The 22,126-nt window shown below is 40.1% G+C and overlaps 1 pseudogene across 1 annotated transcript; it reads left to right on the top strand.

Annotated features, from left to right (window-relative positions):
* The first annotated feature begins 19,237 nt into the window (after positions 1–19,237).
* On the top strand, positions 19,238–20,378 carry LOC309862758 (eukaryotic translation initiation factor 3 subunit M pseudogene; annotated as a pseudogene). The gene has a single exon. The product of its transcript is annotated as a eukaryotic translation initiation factor 3 subunit M pseudogene (transcript).
* The last annotated feature ends 1,748 nt before the right edge of the window (positions 20,379–22,126 follow it).

Raw genomic sequence — 22,126 nt, 5'->3', positions numbered from 1 at the left:
AGGAGTCAAATCTTTATATTTTCCCCTCGGACAGGTCATCAGACTCAGGTTTACTGGGGAAGTGCCTGAGCGGGGTGGTGACTTTGGACTGGGCTGATCTCATCGGAGGGGAGTTTTTGGAGAGGGGCTCCGTTGAGGCATCCAGCCAGCAGCCTCTCTGCATATGCTGGTCCCCAAGGTGGGAGATGTGGGCCACCCACCACAGCGGTCCACTGTGGTGCAACAGAATTTGCCTGTGTCACCTCCGTGGCTCCCCACAGAATAGCCAGCTGTGAGACGTGGGATGTTTACACTTGGTGAGTGCCAAGATTATTGCCTTTCCTCTCTTTTGCCACTTTCTTCGAACTTCTGACAAATGCAAGCATTGTGTTTGTTGTTTTTTGTTTTTTGTTTTAACTGTTTATCCAAGTGATGTGAGAAATACTATCCATTCCGTGTGGTAACCTTGCTATAGTTGTTGTACCTAAGACATAATTCATAGATACTACTAAATTATTTTTAGAATATTTGTCTTTTTGAAACAGTTTAAACTATTAACCCAGGGTTTCTTAACGGCAGCACTGTTGACAGTTTGAGCCAATACTTCCTTGTTGCCAGGGACTCTCCTGTACCTTGTAGGATATTGAGCAGAAGCTTTGGCCTCTACCCATGAGATGTCAGTAGCACTTTCCCTCACAGTTGTGACAACCAAAATAACCTCCAGACATTACCAAATGTCTCCAGGGCCAAGCTGCACATGGTTAAGAACTGCTGAGGTAGCCTATTGTGTTTTAGGTCCCATAGATGGGTTTGAGATTATCTATTTTGAACATCCTTTTCTCCTCCACAACCAAAACCCCGACTCCTCTTTCTGGAGAACTATGCTCAAGATGGGGGAATTTGTTCCTTCCATAGAGTCACTGAGACATGAGATTTAAAATAAGCCCTTTCCAAGGGCACCTGGGTGGTTCAGTGGGTTTAACGTCTGCCTTCAGCCCAGGTCATGATCTCAGGGTCCTGGGATTGAGCCCCATGTCAGGCTTTCTGCTCAGCAGGGAACCTTCTCCCCTCCACCCCCACCGCCTGCCTCTCTGTCTACCTGTGATCTCTCTCTCTCTCTGTCAAATAAATAAATACATCTTTTTAAAAAATAAAGTAAAATAAAATTTTAAAAGCCCTTCCCTAATTATTTGTCCCACAGTTTGGCAATTGGCTCCCATGTCATCTCCCCCTCCTCTCGTTGTCTTCAGGGCTCCTTCTTAGCAGGAGTGGATGTAAGAACCGGAATGCCATGTCCTGCAGTTCTCAAAAATGTCCTGCATAGAAATGGGGCTCCTGTGGTGCACCATCCTCTCCAGAAAGAAAAGTGCTATCTAAGAGGAAAGAGTTAAGTAAGCAAGGCTTGGAAAGACTCTAGAAATCAAAATGAGGAAAATGTGTATTTAGTTTGGCTAATGTTTTCAATATCTATTGAAAGCTCACATCTGGCATGAACTAGTCTGGACATGGGATGAAAAATAAGGAAGGTTTAGTGCCTGCCTTCAAGGAGCTCCCAGTTTCATGGAGAATCCATAGGAGGACTCATCCTACCATGAGCCCAGGGGGGCCTCATCAGCTGCACTGCTTGGAGTGATGTCCCCGAGACCACGTTCTGTCCCCAGCTCTCTACCACCCTTCATGTTGTTAGTAACAGAGCCATCTCTCCAGCTTGCACTTTCATAAATCAAGCTCATTAAAGCTCCAACAGATAAGCTAAAATAGCCATAGATTCAGCCAGGCTAAGCAATCTGACTGCCCAGAAGAGCACATTTAGGGAAATAGCACCGGAAATCAAATTATAATCCAATGGCTGATAGAGGGACAGTTTGTTCACGTCACAAACATGGTGTGTAAAACATAACTCTACTTTCCTATCACTCAATGTACTTCTGTTTGGTACTCCATTTCTCCCAGCATGGAGTCCTAAAATAACCAAGTCGCTCTTAGGAAATTCAGCATCTTTTTCTTTGTCCTCCCTTACACAGGGTGACTCAAGCCCCTGGGCAAATGCATAGTATCTGACATCGCTGAGAGACATGGCCTCATTTGGCCCCTGTGTGAGTGTCATCTCTCTTCCTTCACATGTTGTGGGCTGCTGATGTCTCCATGGGTTTCTGACACAGATCCCTTATGTCTTATGGAAATCACAGAGAATCCAACTCTCCCTCCCTCACAGTAAGACCCCTCTTAGACCTGTGTGTCTCTGTCAGAGACCCACACTTTTCCTTTACCCTTGCAGGTCTGTGGACCCTGCCCAGTCATGGAGGAAGGCACTTGTGTTGTTGGGCTTCTCTCTGGTGACATCGCAGCCCATGCCTTTACTCTAGGCTTTTCATATGGCCACATCTACAGGCTTTCCAGACTTCTGGTAGCACGGGAGCTCTGGGTGGAGCTGATCCTTTCTCAGATCTCCAGGTAGAAAGCAGAAGCTCAAAATATTTTACTCCTGGATTTCCTAGAAATAACCTAAAGAGTTACTACCTCTGATTCATGTTCCTTTAATTCTCCCTTCCACACTAGAGAAAAGTCTTGGGTTCTTTTAGTCTTGACTGGAGGGAGGATCATGCTCAGTGAGTAAATATTTTTCCCAATTTTATTTGTCCTCTACCTAGGCTTCAACTTTTAACACCTAAGCTAAGAACATGATATCGTTGTTTCTCATTGTCAACTCTGACAACCCTCCGGAGAGAAATGCAGGCTTACTTGTCAGAACCAAGCGAAGGAAGGTAATAGACTTGGGAAGGGAAAGTATATTGTTAATAACTGTTTAAGTACATCTGTCTGTGAGAAATTGATGCATCATCTCCACAACAAGGATCAATCTGTCTCAGGAATGAGACACTTGAAGGCTGATTTAGGGAAGGGAAAATATTACAAATATTAAATAACCAGAAGCAAGCCATCAGACAAGCCCCAGACAGAAGGCCAGCCAGCCAGAATGAACCACCTGGCCCTCACTTAGGGTACCCACTTTCCTGGAAAGGGGACCTGAACACTGCCCCCTACACTCTCTAGATGATTTTTTAAAAAATGGATCTATGAGAATTGATAGAAATGTGACAACCTAATAACTGACAAAAAGGATGATATTTGAAATTCAGTAAAAATAAAAACAGGAACAGAGAAAACACATTGTTTGTATAATTTTCTAAAACAACGAACTCTGAAAGCCACTTACTAAGAAGAAACAAAGAGGAATTATCTAAAGGAAAGAAAATGTAAGCCATTTTACAACAAAACTCTCCATCTTTCCTTGTGTGTCTGTTACCTTTCTTAAGCAAGAAATCGAACATTTGGTCTGTGGGAAGAATGTGTTGTCCACCAACCTGGGTTCACAAACCATGATGTCTGTGAGTTTGCTCCTGAGTTTGGAGCAAAACTGAAGAGGTTTTTGAAACAACTCGGGTTTACATCCTTTGTTCCTTTATGGTGAAGTGTTTTGTTCCCATGCCATTAAGAACTATGTTCGCTGACAGTGTGGCCACAGGGCTAATGGGGACTTCTTTTTAAAGAATATTGAAAAATAAGAGGAAGTGGATGTTGAAAAGCCATTGGCTTTTAAGATTAGTTATAATTTAAAAATTATAGTGGGTGAATTTTCCTCTTTTTAGACAAACCTCTTTCAAATAATGTTTATCAAGTAGTAGATACTGGAATAAAGGTTTTAAAATTTTCCTCTGTGTGTTTTTCAACTCTAAAAATAAATTTATCTCATGATATTTTTTCCCACCATTTCAAATTCAACCTAAGATATAATATTTTAAATCTGCTATCACAAGTCCTTGAAGCACCTTCCTGTGTGTTTACCACAGTGGGAGCCACAGGAACAAGGGGTAGATGCTCAAGGACACCGTCAGGGTCAGTAAGAGGAAAGTCACTCAGTGAATGAGACTTAACTGGAAAACTAATTTTAAAGGGACTAGGTGCTCGAGATCATCTTCTTCCAAAACAGGTAACGTGCATTTGTTCTTCAATTGGGTACCTCCTAAATGAGGCTCATGGCATGTTTTGGAGGAACATACAATGCTGGAGAAATAACTGGAATCTGGTCTTACCTTCCTGATCCCTTGCGGAAGTGCAGAGTGCAGTCATCCAACAACCTCCTTGCTGCATTACCTGCTGGATACACTCCCAGCTGGAGAGCATCAGACCACAGTGCAGATGTGAGGAAGTCCAGGTAATTCATCAGGGAATCAAAGATCAAAAACTGTTCATTAGAAGAGACTTGTGCTGAGCAGAAGCCATGCCCACCACTACCACAAAATGCTTAGCTACTGGTGATACCTTCTTGGTCATCATTTGGCTTTGGCTGGCTGCATCTCAATACCTTCTTTCCAGACACCCACCTACATACCCACCTACTTGTCATTTGTCTCCTCTAGCTGGTGGCCCTAGTGACTGCCCCTTTCTAGGCAGAGGCTCCTGCTTACCTGTCCAGGATGGGGAGTAGCAACCTCACTGAAGTATTTTCTGTATACTCTTCAGCTACCATCAACTAGGAGCATTTTCTCATCCTAGAAGTCTGGACACCAAGATGCCTCTTTGGAAGCTTTACACTCCATTTCTTTTTCCAGAGTAAAACTTTTAACAATATCATCAGTAATAACAGTGCTCACCTGTATACAGGACATGGTAACTTTCAACATAACTTTCGTAAGCAATGGAGATGCTGTACTTTTAATCTAAGCAAATTCAATTATGCACATGGAGCAGAAGAAATTAGAGAGAACAATTCAAGTTTCTATGAGTATATGATGCCGTTGAGCCTGAAACAAAAACTACGTTTCCAGAAAATGGTGGCAAGAATGTATTAATGACTTTAGGAGTTTTCTGACCACTGACAAAGAAGTGGGGGACCTCATTCAAGCTTCAGGTGAGTAAGTGGGTATGATTTCATTCAAGGAAGGGACAGAGGAATTAATACAAAACTATGGGAACTAATACAATCATATGCAATGAAGAGAAACAAGTTAGAAGACATATAAAGTAAAACTCTTGACTGATTTAATTTCTGAATCATAAAGTCATACTCAGATTCCATCACACTTAGAAACTTTGATGGAATTGTATTCCATATATCATACGCATGGATTTGGAATTTTATGGAAATGTGTGGTATATATCACATTATGCTTTTTATATTTCTAGATATATTTCATGGTACAGCTTTATTCACAAAAGCATGAAGCATATTGTTGTCCTTTATGTGTGAGTGAATAGGTTTTTAAGATTATTTTGACCATATGATATTTTTCCTTTATGTTTTAATATTAGAATATAATTGTCATATGAGATGGAATTTCACTGTTCCTTAATGCCATGACATGATCAGGATGCATGAGAAGAAAGCCAAATAGCACTGGTATCTGAAAGAACTGATAAAAGTCCATCCTAGTATTGGGGTTTCATCAGAATTTCTGCACAAAACTCTTACAGAGAAAAGGACAGGACCTTTATTGAGCATCTACTCAAACTCAAAATCTTACATACATCATCTTATTCAGTCTTCATCAAAAACCTTGAGATGGAAACTATAAAGCTTTCTTTAGGTGAAGTAATAGATTCAAGAAGTTTGGGTAATTTGCTCAAAGTCACGCTGCTAATGAGTGGCACAAGCATTCAATAACTCCCAGTCACAAAAGCAAACATACAACTTTCACTATAAGCTCAGGGAAGTCACTGCTCTCTATCCGGAATTGATCCCATGAGTTACATGCAAGAGTGTTCTCATGATTGATACAAGGCTGTTTTGATGATGGTCTCATGTAAAGCTTTAGCAGGATTAAGTGTCAAAGTCCTCAGTTAAGTAGGGGAACTCTGAACCTGGAGAACACTTCTATGAGTAGTGGGCTATAGAACTTGCTGTATTTTGTACTTTGATCATGCAAGGCCAGAAGTGTCAGTATGGTCTTTTGACCCAATCGCACATTTTCTGTTTCTCCAGTGAAAAGGTACTCTTCCCAATCCTTGCACTATTTAAGGGAACACTTTAGTAGAGATCCACTAACAATATTTGAAGCACCCGCTGTAGCCATTTCTGGAATGTGGATTCTTAACTTGGGTCTTTAAATGCTAACTAAAAACTCCTAGTCCACTGGAGGCCTAATGAGGGTATTCCTAATGTTAACGCTTCACCCGCATGTAGAATAAATGTAGAATAAATGTGCACCCACATGCACGTCACACTATTTATGGTAAAGTACTTTCAAATAAATTACTGACAATGTAAGTGTCAGGAATCATTAAGTTGTATATTTATTTTCCATATCTAAATTAGATTAGATCTCTCTTCTATCAAGAAGATCAATATTCAGTTCTGAAACTGGAGACAATGCCTGTGTTCTTAACACACGCCTAGAGGATGATAAGTCCTCCTCGGTGTACATGAAGCAAGACTGCTAGGGATTCTGAGACATGGGTACCAGCTACCGCTAGAATGGGGTCTCCTACATTAGCCTCTCCCTGGCGGCTTTCTCTCCTCACAAGTAGGCCAGCACAAGTTTTAGGGAACCCCATCTTCAAGTGAGTCTTTGAGATGAAGATTTTGCATGGGGGAGACTGGAGCAAAGTTGAGGCCAGCAAGGGCTTGGCAAGGATAGGAAGCAGCATAAGCAGCAGCCAGAGCCCAATGAGTCCCCACTGGGCAGATAGTCCTGTCAGGTATCTGGAAACTTGAAATGAGAAGGTCAGAAGGCCAGGGCAGATGAGGGGCCACAGAAGCAGAGGGCTTCTCTCTGCTGCAATAGTCTCCTCAGCATCATCAGGTAGAAAACAACCTGAGAGAGGCCCTGAGGAGATCTTCTCCACAGAGGTTGATGGCAATATAATGGGCTTTCAGGTCAGAGAGATCTGGGTTCCTGTCCACCATGGTCGCTTGCCAATGGAGTAACCTGGGAGATTTACTGTATGGGTCAAAACCATCATTTCTTCATGGAAATGGTAATACTGTAGCAACTCTGCAAAGGTATTATACAAATAAATAAAATAGGCATATAAATTGCAGTCAAGTATTAAGCACCCAGTAGGTAGTAGTCCTCTTTATTGTAGTGTTCTCTTCTCCTTAATTGTTTTCTTTTTCATCTCCTTATGTCTCTCTAGCATTTAAAAGGAGCAATCTTGAAACACATAATACATTATATGTTAATTTAAAAAAATAAAGGAAGTCTCACCAATTTTCCCATTTAGACCTATTTCTTTCATGTCCCCAAGAAGTCCCAATCCCAGCTTTCATTAAGATCCATGACTTAGGGACTCTCTGAGGGGCGCTTGAGGGTTCACTGAAGACAGAGCATGGGAAGAGCATCTTCCTCTTAAGTTTTATGAAGGGAATGGTCTCATCTTATCCCAAACCACGAAAGAAATTGAATAAAATAAGAAATAAAAAACTAAAAACACCTCAGGAAAAGTATAAAAATTGTTACACTGCAACATTTGTAGACTGCTGTTCCAAATGCAGAGTGCACTGACAAATTTACCAAATTTGATTGCAGGCCAAAAATATGTCATTCGTGAAAGCTTTAAAACATTATAGACATATGGACAAATACTGATGCATTTTTCAAAATAAAATTCTGCTGCTCTTTGTGTCCAATAATCCATGGATGATTATCTTGTTCAAGTTTTCCAGTTAGCACACTCAGGGGCCATTAGAAATTAGCAAGTAAGTAAAATAATGAGCCTTGACTTTCTCAATTGTAAGAATCTACATGTTTCATTCCACTCCATTCCAACTGTTTCATCCCATCAAACTACAATGTTTTTCATTTTATGCACAATACATCCCTAGTCATTAATCCAAATCTGGATTGGGTGTATGAACTGCCCCCAGGAAGGCAGATTTACATATTGATATAAAAATGCAAATATTTGAAGGAAAAATATGGACGGTGGCCATCACACAACTAAAGGCTTCTGCCCTGCAGATTTCTGGCAGCTGTCTGGAGAATTTACAGTCAGAACTGGAACAAAATGGAACAGAAGTAAAAGGAAAGGAACCTTTGGGAAAATACATTTCTCATGGCAGCACTAAAATTGTGTGCTAGAAATCAGAGAGAGAATACAAATGGCTGAAGATGCGATGTCTGGGAGGACTTGGACATCCAAGACAGGTTATCAGCAAGAAAAATTAGTATTAAAGTATATAAAATGCAACAAGAAATGGCAACAAATTAATGGGCCAGTCACCTCCAGATCACTAAACTCGATGGGTAACTGGAGCAAGGTTTATACCACAGAAGAACCAGCACAGTCTGTTTTTATCGCTTCACTGAAATGGACTTAAAACCATAAAGAAAAGAAAGGGTTGTGCAATTGCCACTTCACTCATTCATTCCATTTATCAATATGCATTTTTAGAGCACACGCAATGTCCACAGCATGAAAGATACCTTCTAAAGTCTGCCTGACCATTTTTGTCATTTGTTGTATCACTCATACCCCTTCCAGAAAGCACATTGCATTTTGCTGAATTACCTCTCCATTCCCAAGTCTTCGTGGTACAATCCATCTCACCTCTTGGAATCTGACTGCAGACAGAAAAGCATCAAATAAAGACATATGTAAAAGGAAAAAAGAAAATGGATGGCAGCCCTCTTGATAGGGGTGAAACCCAAAAACAAAAGGGCGAATCATCAGTGGGAAAATGAATGAAGGGATTGTGGTTTATGAAATAGTAGGTAGCCTTTTAAAAGAGTGAGCTCTATCTATACCACATAACTTGAGGGAATTTCCACAACTTATTATTGGCTTACAGAAGCAATATGGAGAGATGCATATATAATGAATTCTGATTTCATAAAACAATAACTTTAAAAAGTGCCCCGTGGGCGCCTGGGTGGCTCAGTGGGTTAAGCCGCTGCCTTCGGCTCAGGTCATGATCTCAGGGTCCTGGGATCGAGTCCCGCATCGGGCTCTCTGCTCGTCAGGGAGTCTGCTTCCTCCTCTCTCTCTCTCTGCCTGTCTCTCTGCCTACTTGTGATCTCTGTCTGTCAAATAAATAAATAAAATCTTAAAAAAAAAATAAAAATAAAAAATAAAATAAAATAAAAAGTGCCCCATAATGTGGGTTTCTATATGATGATAGGCACTGAGGAAGATATGGAGAGATGCCACATGGCAGTTAAAAATGACAAGGGGGGGAGAGGACATAAAAAAATGGTTTAAGATGTCATGTCCAAAAAACCCAGCATGTGTCATATATTTAAGTAAAATCTAAGGTATGAAATGTTATTGTAGTTATCTCAAGGTGGGGGAACTTTAAATGGCTTTCCTTTTCTACTTTCTACTTGAATTTTTTTTAACTTTATAATTTTTTAAAATTTTAATGTTACAAAATTTTAAAATACTTTATATTTATTTTAAAATAAATATATTTTATATTTTATATTTTAAAATACTTTATAATTTTTTAAAATTTTAATGTTACAAAATTTTAAAAAATTACAGTAAGTCATCAGGCCACAGGCACCTCATACTAAAATCACTTTTAAAAGTCTTGAACATTGGAGTGTTTTCCATCATTTCCTTCCCTCAAGAAGATGTGGGTTGATGATACTAATGTTGTTGCTGGTTTTACAATTGGACCTGTGACTACAACATTACAGTACCTTCTACACACCCTACTCAGGCTTCACCTTATCCTTTTTTTGGATTTAATTTCACTATGGAAACCAAAATATTCCTTAGATTTTACATGGATATTATTTACAAACACTAGAAGGCATTATGTAATTGTTTTCCCAGAACTTACAGCCCCAAAGTGATCATTCTGCCTGAAACAGGTCCAATATCCACCCAGCACAAAAGAGGACAATGAAATGATGATCTCCTTTTTATTGCTCTATAGATCTTGAGGACCTCAGCTAAGCACACACATTCCAATAAAACAACCAGGATCTGATTAGCTTTGCAGAGCAGCATAGTGGAAAAGTTCCATCATTTTGTTGTAATGAAAAGGGTTAAACATGATGATGACAGAAAGTTTTTAATAAATAAATAAATGTAGGGGCGCCTAGGTGGCTCAGTCAGTTAAGTCTCTGTCTTCGGCTCTGGTCATGATCCCAGGGTCCTAAGATCACGTTCCACATTGGACTCTGTGCTCAACAGGGAACCTGCTTCTCCCTCTGCCTATGCCAAACTCCTGTGCTCTTTCTCTCTTGCTCACTCTGTCTCTCAAATAAATAAATAAAATCCTTAAAAAAATGTTAACTATTTAAAAAAACAAGATTTATGTTAAAAAGGAATTTTAGTTTTTTATAAATATCCTAAAGGGCAGACTCAGGAGTTTAAAAGTTTACTCAAGACTCTCTATACTGGTATAAACCAAGTAAACCAAATAAGTTTTCAAGGGGTGAAGCTTCTGGAACTGGGTTTCCCAGTGGGCAATGCCAGTGAATCCCCAGTGGTCACTAGAAACAGAGAAGAGTTTATCAGTCAGATAACACTGTCCCTCCTCCAAAGGTGAACAGCATAAAAGTCACAGGCCAAGGGTCTTCCAAAGTGGTCCACCCCCTAATAATGTATGACTTAAATGATTTATGTTGCTTTCTAGTTTTCAAAGCATTTTTGCATACATCGTCCCCGGACTTAAACGCATTCATTGAGTTTTATTTGTGTTCAAAGTATATAATCTTCCTAGTTTAGTTGACAAAACTGAGGCCGATAGATTTAAAAATAAAAATTTTACCAAAGTGAAAAGAGCTGATAAATTAAAACTTGTTGTCTATGTGATCTTGGCCAAAGAGCCAGAATTTAAGTTCCATGAAGGGAGGGGCATTTTTTGTTCCTTTTACCACTGGTATCTCTAGTGTCTAAGACACTCAGCAGCACGTGAGAGGCTTCTGGTAAAAACACCTGCCGGATGGACAAATGACTCCATTCACCAGAGTATTGTCCTTTATGTTCGATTCAGAGATGGAAGGAAGGTTACCAATGTGGAGTGTCCAGAGTCTGCAAAAAGAAACACAGCATAGATTAAGCCAAGCAGTTTTAATTCCAGATGCTTAAAATGCAAACATTTCCCACTCATTAGAAGATAGTGTTTAAAAAAAATGTGATTACATATTCATTTTGATTGAGACTTTTTATCTGTTCTTCTTGCACACATATCTTTATAATAATTCTCATAATAGAAAACTGCAAGAAGTCCCATGGCAACAAGACTTCTGCTTTGTCAAGAAGAGATACTCAGTTTCCATCGTTTTGTGATTCAATTTATCTATGAAGCAGGGAGTAGAGGAACTACAGGAAAAGATAAAAAAGAAAACAGAGGAAGACAAGGAAAATCATTATTGCAGCGAATCATCGATATTTTCTAGGTGGATCCATCCATGGAGGTAATAAATTGGTAGGCAGTTGATGTGTTTCCTGTTCTCCCACAGCTTCCCACAGTTTTAGTCACTGTCCTCCCCCTTCTCTCTGCAAGCACACCAAGACACACCTCTCAGCTCTGGCAACTCCCAGGGCGACCTGCAAACAGAGCACCCAGAATGCCCATCGTCTTCTCTCGCTGAGTGACCTGATTCCATTCCTGTCTGCTGATCACTGCCCCTGTCCATTTCTCCTCCAGCCCCCTAAATGCACCATTCTCCAAGGTTCCATCATGGTTCTCTGCATCTGCATTCCAGCATCTTCCCAGGGATCTAAGCCCTTGCCATCAACAGTCCTTTTCCAAATCTGGATCTCCAGCCCCAACCCTCCCAAGGCTGGCATCTCTGCCTTTGTGCAAGGCATCTTACAAAAAAAAAAAAAAAAGGTAACGCACAGGTCAAATGTTCAGAAAGGAAGACAAAGGGAACAACTGAAATAAAGGTTGCCAGCTCTGGGATCTAGGAGGTCCCTGGTGATGTGCAAAGAACATCTATGTGAAGTGTTGAAGGAGCCATACCAGGGAGAAAAGTATGTCCAGCTAGCCCAAAAAATTCCCTTCACTTCTAACCTCTCCCTACTCTGACATCACCCCTTCTATCCACCCTTCTTGTTCCTAAGCCTCATACACTAATTCCTAAGCCTCTCCTGCTTTCCTTCCTATCTGAAACACTGCGGCTCCTGGGTTCCATGCATTCCCAGAGGGTCACCTTTCACCCTCTGCTATTGTCTCCCTAGATCCTTTTGAATTACTGGAGTCAGAGGATCAGACCGAACCATTGTTCCTTGATGTACTCTTGTCTGCTGTCCTTTGGTGGTGCACGGAACCCATTCCATTTGGCCAGGCACAATTCTGAGGACAGATGACTGTTGTATGTAATCCTAGTCTAAAATGTGATATGGGGGAGAGCCAGCTTCTCCCCCATGACCTCTGTACTGGGTTACAATGAAAGTGAGTCTCGGACCAAATTCTGTCACCTAAATACATTTATTAAACAAATATTCACTAGCAAGCAGGCAGACACCTGTTTATGCCTTCTGTTTGCAAGTTTCATGAATTCCAGTTCTTTATGCTTTCTGTGTTCTAATTACCACTGTACATTCAATGTTTAACCAAGAGAAAATGATACTATTTCAGAGGAAGGATTCTGTGTCCCTTACAGTTACTTTCAGAAAATCACAATCCTCGGACTCAATTAATGGATGCAAGATAATTGAGGATTAGATCTTGGAGTCATTCCTACTCACCTTGCTAGGACTTGCATCCTGTGTTTGCACAGGCAGAAGAGTAGAGTGTCAAGTTATGTTAATCAATCCATACAGTTAGAATACATTTAATTTTACCATTAAGAACCCATTTCTGACATTTAGTGAGTTATTGAGCACTCATAAATTTTTTTAAAGATTTTATTTATTTATTTGACAGAGAGAGACACATCAAGAGAGGGAACACAAATAGGAGGAATGGAAGAGGGCGAAGTAGGCTTCCCACCAAGCAGGGAGCCCAATGCACGCTCAGTCCCAGGACCCTGGGATCATGAACTGAGTCGAAAGCAGATGCCCAATGACCGAGCCACCCAGGCACCCAGAATTCTCATAAATTTTTAATTTAACATTCATATAGCTCTACTCTGCAGCAGATACTGGTCTAGACACTATAAACTTACCAACTCACTCATCCTCTTATCAGCCTTTAAAGTGGTCACTAATAACCCCCTTTCCCTTTTTAAATCCCCATTCTACAGACTCTTCCACTGAAGTGCATAAAAGTTAAATTCCTGGGATCTTACAACTAGTAAATAGCAGAGCCAGGATTCAAACTGAGTAAGTCTGATATCAAGATTTGTGGTCTTCACAAGTCCTCTGTTGCTTTGAATAACAGAAGCATTTATAAAAGCTAACCCTGAAATACAGGTTTCATGATTGGAAGACCAGCTAAGCCAGTGACTACTTGAGTTGTAGCTTAACCTGAGCAGTAATGGCAGCATAATGGCCCACTCTCCATACTGACGGAGTTTTAAGTAAATAACTAACACAACCCAGGTCAACTCTGTGCTCTGTTAGTATGCCACTGGACAACACTTGTTTTCACCAAGAGCCTATTCACTAACTATTTAGGCTTGTAGATCTCATTTCTCCAACTCTATTTATCCTTTGTGCTGGCAACTGTTTGGGGTACTTCTTTGCTATGCATAGAATCATAGAATCTATTTATAATGATACTTGGAGCTCAACTAGTCTAACTGCCCTTCTGAACTTTTCAATCTCTATTTACATGTCACATCACTGTCAGATGATTGTGTATCTTTTGCTTGACTATACTTATTTGGAGCATCTTCATTTTCTTGGGGCAGCCAACTTGTTGTTAGACATTTCTGACTTCAAGAAAGTTCTTTCTCACGTTAAGTGGGAATGTTGTCTTACTCAGGATTCCACTGACTTGACCATTGTTGTATGTGGCCCTTTAGAGGTAACAAAGCAAACTTACAGAAACAAAGCATGCTCCCAACAAAAGAGTAGAAGGAAGGAAGAAAGAAGGGAAGACTCCTTCCTTCCCAGGGTTGCCCACTGCCAGCGTGAAGGACGTGAGTCACCAAAGAGGAGTGATGGTGATGGGAAGAACAGCACAGAGAGCCCACAAATGCAAACCTCAGAGAAGACAAGCAGTTGAGCCCTGGTATGGCCAGGGAGGGTTTTGTCAGGCTGGCACCAGAATGGCCAAGGACATGGTAAATAAACGATGAATTTGTTGATGGATGGCTTAGGCTAGTAGTAGGCAACCTGGTATCTAAGCATGGTTCCTTTGATCATAATTCCTGATTTCTACTTTTTATTGATCATGACTTAAACCCCAGCTGTATAAATTCCCCAAAGTTGGCTAATTGCTAATTTTTTACAATTTGAGGCAGAAGCACAAATCAGCAAGCCTCAGGTGATGGTTTTACACTTTTGAGCCTGCCTGCAGCGCGCTGCTGATTTTGAATTGCAGGTCGATGATTGCTAAGTGGTTCCTGTGGACCAAAGCTGTGCTGCAGTCTTGAGTAAGGTGTGGATAACAAATTACAGATCTGTCCAAGTCAGAGAACCCCAGTCTTTTTTTTTTCCAGTGTTCCAAAATTCATTGTTTATGCACCACACCCAGAGCTCCATGCAATACGTGCCCTCCCTAATGCCCACAACCTGGCTCACCCAACCCTCCACCCACCTCCCCTCCAAAACTCTCAGTTTCTTTCTCAGAGTCCACAGTCTCTCATGATTTGTCTCTCCCTCTGATTTCCCCCAATTCACTTCTCCTCTCCATCTTCCATTGTCTTCCATGTTATTCTTTACACTCCACAAGTAAGTGAAACCATATGATAATTGACTCTGTCTGCTTGATTTATTTCACTCAGCATAATCTCTTCTAGTCCCGTCCATGTTGATACAAAAGTTGGGTATTCATCCTTTCTGATGGAGGCATAATACTCCATTGCATATATGGACCATACCTTCTTTATCCATTCATCCGTTGAAGGACATCTTCTTTCTTTCCACAGTTTGACGACTCTGGCCATTGCTGCTATGAACATTGGGGTACATAGCTATCCAAGCCTCTCTCAAAAAAACTGAAAGACCAGAATACACAAGCTCTCTTTACATCTTAAGGAACTGGAAAATTAACAGCAAATTAAGCCAACCCCACACACAAGAAGGGAAATAATCAAGATTAGATCAGAGATCAGTGAGATAGAAACTAGAGATACAGTAGAACACATCAACAAAACTAACAGCTGGTTTTTTAAAGAATCCATAAGACCAATAAACCATTGGCCAAACTAATCCAAAAAGAAAAGAGAGAGGACCCTAATTAATAAAATTATGAATGAAAAGGGAGAGATCATAACGCCAAGGAAATAGAAACAATCATCAGAAATTACTATCAACAGTTATATGCCAATAAGTTAAGCAACCTAGATGAAATGGATACATTCTTGGAAACCTATAAACTACCAAGACTGAATCAGGAAGAAATTGACAACCTGAATAGACCAATATCTAGTGACAAGATTGAAGCAGTGATCAAAAACCTCCCAAAAAACATAGAGTCCAGGACCTGATGGATTTTCTGGAGAATTCTACCAAACATTCAAAGAAGAAATAATACCAATTCTCCTGAAGCTATTTCAAAAAATAGAAACAGAAGGAAAACTTCCAAACTCTTTTTATGAAGCCAGCATTACCCTGATCCCCAAACCAGGCAAAGACCCCACCAAAAAGGAAAATTTGACACCAACATCCCTCATGAATATGGATGCCAATATTCTCAACAAGATCCTAGCTAATAGGATCCAACAGTGCATTAAAAAGATTATCCACCATGACTAGGTGGGATTTATCTATGGGATGCAAGGGTGGTTCAACATTCACAAATCAATCAATGCAATAGAATAAATCAATAAGAGAAGAAAGAATAACCACATGGTCCTCTCAATTGATGCAGAAAAAGTATTTGACAAGATTCACCATCCATTCCTAATTTAAACAATTCAAAGTATAGGGATAGAGGGAACATTTCTCAACTTCATAAAATCTACCTATGAAAAACCCACAGCGAATATCATCCTCAATGGGGAAAAGCTGACAACCTTCCCATTGACATCAGGAACACAACAAGGATATCCACTCTTGCCACTGTTATTCAACATAGTACTAGAAGTCCTAGCAACAGCAATCAGACAACAAAGAGAAATAAAAGATATTCAAATTGGCAAAGAAGTCAAACTCTCTCTCTTTGCAGACGACATGATACTTTATATGGAAAATCCAAAAGATTCCACCTCCAAAGTCCTAGAACTCATACAGCAATTCAGTAATGTGGCAGGATATAAAAATCAATGATAGAAATCAGTTGCTTTCTTATACACTAACAGTAAAAAATATAGAAAGGGAAATTAGAGAATCAATTCCATTGACTATAGCACCAAGAATCATAAGATACCTGGGAATAAACTTAACCAAAGAGGTAAAGGATCTGTACTAGAGGAACTACAGAACACTCATGAAAGGAATTGAAGAAGGCACAAAAAGATGGAAGAGCATTTCATGCTCATGGATTGGGAGAACCCTAGTCTTATATGATAATAAGAATGATAGGGAAAACATCACTAACAAGATTGCCTGGGCAGTACTTCGCAACTGTAAACAGTACTTTTAACTCAGATACACTCAGCGTCCTGAGTATGTATGAATAATGAGACACAGAAGTTGTGATACTCCTCAAATCAAACGTGTAGAAAATGATAGCACAGTTTAGATATTTAGACATCTAATTCAAAGAGCAAGCAAGTCCAGAACCAACAATGAAAAAATGCTGATCAATACAAGTTATGCACTGTGTTCTTTTTACTGTATAAAAATTGTACCTTGATAACAATATGTCTTAAGTAATAACCAAAAGAGATGATTGAGCCAGTAATAATGGCCAATAATAAATGTAAAGAGAAATGGATCTACGCAGGATCTCCTCTGAGTTCCACCCTTTGGTCATTGGGTTCTGTCCATCATCTTACTTACTAGTCTCTCCTGTAAATCAGGGATATGCATTTTACAGATAAAGAATCTAAGTCTCTAACCTCCCCTTCTGGGAAATCAAAGATACCAAATCAAATGTAGATCATTCCAAAATCTGAGCTCTTTTTATGTTATTACTTTTTTTCCCAAAGTGTGCTAGGAATACCACTGACAGCACATGAGATGATTCACATAGATGAGCATTTCCTATGTTCAGGTTTAATGTGAACTTGAGGGGTAATAAGCTGTTTTGTATTTAAAGGAATGATACAAGATGTCTTTTAAATAAATTTATTTGAGTTTTTGAAAGTTGTTCAATTTAAAGAAAAATGGTAACTATTACAAATAATGATGTAATTACCACATGATATCATGGCAAAAATTATAGTGGTAGCACGAGATGTCTAAATTTGAAAAACCAAGAGCTACATCACACTTGCTTCCACACAGGCAGCGATTAACAAGTGGGTCACCACTGAACTGTTCTCCACAGTACATTCTCCACATGATAAAGAAAATAATTTCAAAAGAGCTTGAATCCATTTTTTGGCAGAAATGGAACTTGAAGTAATTTCCATTCATAAGTGCACCCCCATGAAAATTTTTATGTGTTCTTTTTCTGTTGGTATATATGCACTACCTTCTGTCAGGTCCCATTTGTTTCATGCTGGGTCATCTGATCTGCCCCAAGAAGCAATTTGGACTCAGAAGAACCAGCAAGTTTGGGGTAGGGGATGAGAGCATACCTGGTTCCGTAGGCCATCCAAAAAGAAATAACAATTATGAGTACAAACATGATTTTTTTTAAAATTTCTACAGCCCACTCAAAAAGACTAAACAGGCTACGTCCAATGCCCCTCTTGTGAAAGAGTAAAGAGAGTTAGGTGATAAAGAGCAAAAAGCCATGTTGAGGGGTTGGAGTGCCCAGGGCACTGAATTATTCTCTCATTCAACAAATACTGATTGGTAACCTATTATGTAGCCAAAGACTCTCCTATGCAGGGGGGATACTTTGGTAGAGCTGAAAAGTACCTGAAGAACAAGTGTGCCGGTAAACACCTAAACAACCAGCTTTGCAGGAAGGTGGGCAGGGATGAGGGGGACCCTAGGCTATGGCATTTGTCAATTTCCAGAGTGTATATACTCCTATTCTAGGGAGCAGATTAACTGGAAAAGGACATGACAGAATTTTGTGGTGTGATGGGGAATGTTCTCTATCTTATCTTACATTGGTAAACTATTGTCAAAACTCCTCAAACTGAACAAATTGTGGTTTTGTGTTCCAGAAATGTTAGTTGTACCTTATTTTAACAAATTTAAAAAATTAAGCACAAGAAAGAACAATTGCTTACTTTCAGGTCTGAGTAACTGGGTGAAGGTTAGTGACATTCATTCTGATTAGAACAATGGAAGACATAAACAGTTCTCTAAGGAACTGTGATTTAGTGTCCATTGATTCACAAGCATTTACTGATGTCAATTATATGCCAGGGTCATTTTGAGAATTCAATAAAATTTCATGTAGCTATAACCACAATAAAACCTAGAGTGTATTTTTTGACAGGGTGCTAGATGACGTTGAGTAGAGTGAGCCGTGTGAAAATCTAGGGTAAAAGCATGCACTGAGGTGTCTTTGAGACACCAAAGTCAAAGTTACATGGGCATTTGGCCTGTCAAATCAGAGGAGATATCACGGTAAATATCCATTCACAGACATTCATTAACTTAGTGTGTTCTGAGAGCTGGCTAAGAAATGAAGAGACAGAGGTAAACAAGAAGACTTAGAATATAGCAGGACACTCTGAGCATAGGGGCCTAAACAGGAAATTCAAGTAAGTCAACTTTAAGGCAAATGCCAAGTGCTGTGCCAATCCGACATAGAGCAACTATCCCACTGTGGAGTTAGCAAAGTCTTGCTGGGGATGAAGTCTTGACACAAGTTTTGGAGGCCAAATAGAAACCTTCAGGTCAAGCAAAAAGGACAGAAGGTTGTTTCATCATTTATGGGTGTTTCTTCATGCATGGCCAACATAAGTATGTGGGATACATCAGTAACCAAAACAAGTGAAAATCCAAATCGATGCACTTCTTTGATATACATTCTGGTTTAAAAAAAAAAAATTTTTTTCAGGAAAGGAAGTGGGAGCACGTGAGCATTTTTAAACACCTAATGGATAGATTAATAGGTCTGTGCATAGATATATTATTATGCCAGAAATTGTCTAGGGAAAAAAAGAGAAGAGGAGGAAATATAATAAAAGCACAAAACGTTGAGTGGTGGGAGCGCCATACCCGGGCTTTCAACATGAGCATCCTGGCCTTCATAGACATCAGTGAGGAAAATCAGGCTGCTGAGCTTCAAGCTTATCTGAAATCTAAAGGACCTGAAATTTCAGATTAGAACTCAGAAGGTGGACTTCGTGTCGATTTAACTCAAAACATTGAAGCCTGTGATGTATGTCTGAAGGAAGATGATAAAGATGTTGAAAGTGTGAATGAACAGCATGGTGTCTCTCCTACTGATCCCAGAAACGGACAAGCAAGGGGCTCTGACTGAAAGCCTGTGTGAAAAGCTGGTAACATTTCGGGAAGTTGAACACCCATCTCTAAGACCACAATTGCTAATCAACTTTTGCCATGGGATGGATAAGAACAGTCCCGTTAGATACACCGCATACTGCAGCCTCATTAAAGTGGCAGCACCTTGTGGAGCCATCCAGTATATTCCAACTGAGCTGGATTGAGTTAGAAAATGGATTTCTGACTGGAACCTCACCTTTATAAAAACTCCTTTACGAGGCATTTGTGGATTGTAAGAAAAGTCATGCTGTTTCAAAAGTCACGGTGGAATTGCTAGGAAGTTATACAGAGGATGACGCTTCCCAGGCTTGACTTGATGCCCACAGGTGTATTGCACAAGCATTGAAAGATCCAAATGCATTTCTTTTTAAAATCACATTTTTGAGTCAAAATTTTGGAAGGTGAGCTTATTCATGATCTTTTCACCATTTTTGTGAGTGCTAAATTGGCATCATATGTCAAGTTTTACCAGAATAATAAAGTCTTCATTGAGTCACTTGGTCTATTAAATGAACAGAATATGGGAAAAGTTTAAGACTGCTTACTTTTATGGGAATGGCAGTGGAAAATAAAGAAATTTCTTTTGACACAATGCAGCAAGAACTTCAGATTGGAGCTGATAATGTCGAAGCCTCTGTTATTGATGTAAGAAACAAAACGGTTCCCTGCAAAATTGATCAGACCCAGAAGAAAATAGTTGTCGGCCATAGCACACAACAGACATTTGGAAAACAGCAGTGGCAGCAACTGCATAACACATTAAATGCCTGGAAACAAAACTTGAACAAAGTGAAAAACAGTCTTTTGAGTCTTTCTGATGCATGAATTTTTACGTTATATATAAAATTTTGTTCTTTTTGGAAAAAATCTAAATTACAGTAAAACAAACTGCAATTTGACTACAGTCTGGCATTTACTGTTTTAATTTTAAAAGAAATGTAAAAATTCACCAAGTTTCCGAGGATACAAAGTAACCAGTTCCAAAGGGTCACTCTCTATCTTGTATCTTACATAAGTTGTGTTCTGCAAGGAAGGGGGTTAAAGGTGGAACAAGAGCTTTGATGAAAGAATACATGGAGGGAAACTAATTTAATTTAGGGGAATTGGATGCCAACAGCCATCTTAGCTATCTTAAATGAAACATTTGTAAAAATACAATAGTAGTATAATTTTATCACATCAAAAGAAATTGGAAAAATGAGTATAACTGTAAAGCTTTAGGTGCAACATTTTGTCCTAGTCAAAACCTTATTATTGATATTTCAATTAAATCAGTTCACCACTGAGGGGGATGGGAAGGAAGCACAAAATTTTGCAAAAAGTTTTGGGTATGGGGCACCTGAGTGGCTCAATCATTAAGCATCCACCTTCAGCTCAGGTCATGATCCCAGGGTCCTGAAATTGAGCCCCACATTGGGCTCCCTGCTCAATGGGGAGTCTGCTTCTCCCTCCCCCACTTCCCCTGCTTGTATTCCCTCTCTTGCTCTCTCTGTATCAAGTAAATAAAATGTTAAAAAAAAAAAAAAAAAGTTTCTGATAGAACCAAAAAATGAAGCTACAGCTACTGCCAAGAGGGGGCAACAGAGAGTCACAGTCAGGGCTCCTACACTAGGCACAGGAGCTCCCTCCTGCTTTGGAACTGGATTAGTAGCCTGAAGCAGAAACCCCAGAGTACTTTGAGCCCAAAGGAGTTGAAAAGATCACAGCACAAGCCACAAGTAGTTACAGAAGTAGAAGCCTAGCAGGGTTCCCTTTGATTTACGGATTAATCCCAGGCTCCTGAGCAAGATAGACAATGTCCTCATGACCAGGACTCCATCCACCACGTAGGTGTCAGCTTCTACCTATTCCCACCCTGGCAATGAGGAATTTGCCCTCTAGTTCCTCATACACACTATACCAAGTCACCTCCCTGCAAGTGAGCACCTGCTTATTGCTCAGCTTATAATGGCCTGTCCACATTTATCAGACTAACTTCCCCTTCAGAACTTCAGCTCAGATAATATTTCCTCTCAGAAGTCTTCCCTGGCCTTTTTTTTTTTTTTTTTTTTTTCCGTTCTTTCTATGTGCCTACCCCTACACTCCTGCTGTACCCTGTCCCCAGTGTCTGCACTCCACTGTGATCATGCTGGGAGACCCCTGCCCTAGGCCCAAGCTTTCCACATCTTTGAGCCTCCTCCCAATGGAGGAATCTTTAGGACCTGGTAAATATGCCCACCTAGGGCCCCATCCATCCTTTCCAGATTATGCTCCAGATAATCTGACCCAAAATCCTCTATTCATATGGCCTATAGCCCATGTCCAAGGACTTAGAGTGTGTACCCACAGGCTGAGAGGTGGCTAAAGACCAACTGTGTCCACACGGATGCATACTGGACATTCAGAATAGAGTGTCCATGCGCAGGTTTCCGAGGCCCCACACAGTGTGGGGATAGCCAGGAATGGGAAGAGAAGGCATTTAGCTATAAAGATCAGCACTTTCTTTTGCAGCCATGCTTCTGTGTGGAACTCCAAGGGGTCCCATAATTCTAGATTCAAAGCTGTCCATACAGGTGTATTAACCGATGTAGAAGGCTAGAACACATCTTACTTAGCAATGGTCTGTTCGTTGGAT

The sequence above is a fragment of the Mustela nivalis genome (genome assembly GCF_964662115.1).
Source record: "Mustela nivalis genome assembly, chromosome: 4".
NCBI lineage: Eukaryota > Metazoa > Chordata > Mammalia > Carnivora > Mustelidae > Mustela > Mustela nivalis.
The sequence above is the reverse complement of the archived record's forward strand: the minus strand, read 5'-3'. Positions and strand labels throughout refer to the sequence as shown.